The sequence below is a fragment of the Myotis davidii genome, unplaced genomic scaffold, assembly GCF_000327345.1.
Source record: "Myotis davidii unplaced genomic scaffold, ASM32734v1 scaffold1334, whole genome shotgun sequence".
NCBI lineage: Eukaryota > Metazoa > Chordata > Mammalia > Chiroptera > Vespertilionidae > Myotis > Myotis davidii.
The window spans coordinates 190330-194222 of NW_006285046.1; the positions used below are offsets into that span (position 1 = coordinate 190330).

A 3893-nucleotide genomic window follows, 5' to 3' on the forward strand; every position below is an offset into this window, starting at 1 on the left:
CCCAGCTCCCATCCTACCTTCGGGGTATTAAGATATAAAGGATCTACTGGGATTGGTGTTTCTTCTCACCTATAGACCCTCCATCCTCCAGCTCTTCCCACAAATAGGTCAGGTCTAATTGTTAAAGTAACACTTTGTCCCATAAGACTCATTGTTTCTCAGTCACACACACACACACACACACACACACACACACACCCCTCTTCTCATACTCACAGAGCTGCCCCCATAATTTCTCTCCCGGACATGAGTTTTGGCCCCACAACCAGAACCTGCTACATGAAGTGAAAGGCTGAGCACAAAATGAAACTGTGGGGCCTTTGTCAAGAATTATTCAGAATTTCAGTTTGGTGCCAGGATAGCATGCAACCAACCAGGCAGAGGGCCATCACGATGAGCATACATGTCACATTCTCATTACACCCTCCTTCCAGGGGTCTCCCCATGGCCCAGGAGGATGGAACAGAGCCAGGTGCATGTAGAGATCAGCTAGGGTGGGGCTGCACTGGTGGGAGAGGGGAACAAACACACAGTGGGAAATGGGATATTAGGGCCTACTGTCCCCTCACCATTTGCTCTCACTCACCATGTAGTAGCTCATGGTTGCTCAGGGTTCAGAGGGCTGTGGCCTGATCGTGAGGAACAGGTATGAGAAGTGTTTCAGAGGAGCAGCCTCTTCTACAGAATCCCTTTGGCTGCAGCTCCTTTTGGGGCCCCCACTGAGCCAATCACCTTCTCTCCCACATCCTCCCAGCACAGAGCTAGCTGAGGTTTCTGAGGTTTCTGCCCCAAAGGAGGTCAGCTGATTTCAGAGCAGCAGAGGAGGGCCTGGGAGGTGGGAGAGGTGGGGGAGGGTGACCTGCCCTAGAGAATGAAGTAGGGCTGACTGATAGTGTGGGGTTGAGGGAGGGAATGAGACAAAAGCAGAAAGAGAAGGAGGAAAGACAGGAAGAGGGAGGTCTAAGGGCGCTGGGAGGGGAGGGCACATCCTTAAACTCTGACCATGGCTCCTCCACTCTCTGAACCAGGGAATCTCTGAGACCAGGAATGGGTCTCGCCCTCATCCCCTCATCAGCCTGAGACAGAGAAGGGGCAGAGGGAAAGTACAGATTTCAAAAGCAGGTTGGAGCATTTCTCAGAGCTTCCAGAATCAAGAGCTTCCCGCTGGGGAGTCAAGGTGCAGGGGAATGTCTGGAATGTCCACCAGGTCCCTCGCACAGAGTGCATCCCAGCTTCAGAGTCCAGAGGTTCGATAGCAGCCCACCAGAATTTATGCTGCAGCGTGAGCTATGAATAGAAAGTTTGTGCATGGTTATGAATATGGATAAAATACATCACTCATGGCCAGGGCATGACAAGCAAAATTGAAAACATATTTTGGATCACACGATATTTTCACAAATATATTAAAAAGAAAATAAACACAGATTGTGTGTGTTCATTTACTGCTTGAAGGACCTTTGGGGAAAAGAGACATCAACAACTTTTCTTTCCAAACCATTTGCTTTTCCTTGTGCGTTTTAGCACAGAGCTGGACCCTCTGGGAAGGAATGGGGTCTCGCAGAGTGCACGGTAAGTAGTTTTACTGGCAGGCGTATATCCCCTTCCTGGAGAAGACAAGGATCTGAGTCTTTGACCGTGTCCAGGAAGAACTCTGTGGCTTGGGGAGATGTGCTAGGCTCATTGCTGTTAGTATTTGTTTATGCCTCTTTAGTCTTGGAAAGATTCTGGTGGCTTATGTGTTTTATGCTTGCATTCCATTCCTTGCTTTATTATCCATGAACATTAAGGCTATATCTGTGTTGTTAAGCATCCAGATAAAAATGGAAAATTTTCCATTTCATGTCACGCACAGAGGTCTGGCTTCTGGCAAAATTCAGAAAGAGGAAAAGGTGGTTTTTATATCCACCCCACTCTGACAGCCACTCTCCATGATAGCAAGCCTCTTCTCTGCCTACAGGTGGCTCAGCCTCCTGAGTTATTCTATGCCCAAAGAATCACTCATTTACTTACCATCCAAGCATGCCCCCCTAAACTAAGTAGCTTACTTAATTTCTGCTCCTCTCTTTTATTCTCCTTCCCTCCAATTAATTTTTCCTGCTCTTTCCCATCACCTTGAGATCCTGCACTGTAGGATGGCTAACTAATCTGGTAATTCAGTGGATTATTCTGTGGTTGATTCCAGGTGGCATATTCCCACTTAATATGGATATTTAAATTTTAAAAAGTATATTTTTATTGATTCCACAGAGAGAGGGAGCGGGAGAGATAGAAACATCAGTGATGAGAGAGAATCACTGATCGGCTGCCTCCTGCATGTCCCCTACCTGGATCAAGCCCGCAACCCCAGCATGTGTCCTTGACTTGAATCAAACCCAGGACTCTTCAGTCCGCAGGCTGATGCTCTATCCACTGAGCCAAACCAACTTGATAAGCTTTGAAAATATAATTTTTCCCCTCCTTGTACTTTAACAGGATCCTGACAGAGCCTGAGATGGTTTTTCTGATGGCTTAGAGTTCTCAGGTCATGGACAAGTCAAAGATGTGCCTGGCGGTTGTCTTCACACTGGTCTGCTTGCCTTGAACAACAGCAGGCAGTGTCTGTGCTCCCTGGGACTGCAGCCCACAGCCTCACTCTAGGTAGCAGTGCGGAGCATGAGGTTGGATAGCAACCCAAGAAAAGGCCACTAAGTGACTCCAACCATGGGGTGACCCCTATCAACAGGGCGGAGCAAGCAGCTATGGCTGATCCTCAGCCCTGCCCTAAGGGGCACTGCGTCTCAGTGTCCTGGTAATCGCTGCAAGTACCTTTGAGAGTAAGCAGCCCTCGAGTTCTGAGTTCTGCCTGCTGCCAGACAGTCCAGTTTCTCCCCATATGAGTCTAGTCCCCAGAGACTCACCCAGAACTGGAGTTCAGAGCAGTCGGGGGCTTGTGACTCCCTCCCGATTCAAACAGACAGCCGTGTCCTCAGTTGCCCGCACTTGAGTTCCGAGTTCTGCCTGCTGCCAGACAGTCCAGATTCTCCCCATATGAGTCTGGGTTCCCAGAGACTCACCCGGAACTAGAGTTCAGAGCAGTCGGGGGCTTGTGACTCCCTTCCGATTGAAAAAGACAGCCACGTCCTCAGTTGCCAGCCCTCTCCGCATGCGCCTCTGTACCTCTGCACTTTACTTCCGCACCTCCTCTGAGTCTCAGTGTGCTTTTCTCTTTCCTTCTAGTTGTAGAATGTCCACTCATCTAGCCTTCCTGTGGTTCTGGATGATGTCCGTTTTGTCTTTTAGTTGTATTTTTGAATTTGTTGTGGGGGGCAGCAATTTCTGGTGTTTACCTATGCCGCCATCTTGGTTTCTCCACTATTTCCTTTAAATAATGAAATCATCTAGAGCTTGGCTACTGGACTGAAATAGCTTGAAAGAGGCAAGACTGGGAGGTGAGCCAAGATGTAACCTCAAAGGATTGATAAGCCAAGAAGCTCCTGGTGGCTTTAGCGCAGGAGGACAGTGTTTTCTGTGAGAAGAATTAAGTGGGAGGGCATGAAAATGGTCAATGGAGGTTTGATATAGAGTCATTTGGGAAATTCATGGACAGGGTTTGAAAGAATAAGAATGTTGACTGATGTCTGGCCAGTGTGGCTCAGAAGTTGACTCATGAACCAAGAGGTCACCAGTTCAATTCCCAGTCAAGGCACATGCCCAGGTTGCAGGCTCCATCCCCAGTAGGAGGCGTGCAGGAGGCAACTGGTCAATGTTTCCTTCTCATTGATGTTTCTATCTCTCCCTCTCTCTCTAAGGAATCCATAAATGTCTAAAAGAGCCCAGCTGGCGTGGCGTGGCTCAGTGGTTGAGAATCGACCTATGAACCAGGAGGTCACGGTTCGATTCCCGGCACAGGC

General features: G+C 48.7%; 1 protein-coding gene across 1 annotated transcript in view; it reads right to left on the bottom strand.

Annotated features, from left to right (window-relative positions):
• Positions 1-3893, bottom strand: part of IL32 (interleukin 32) — a 25441-nt gene that overhangs the window by 17487 nt on the left and 4061 nt on the right. The gene's annotated exons all lie outside the window — the stretch shown is intronic.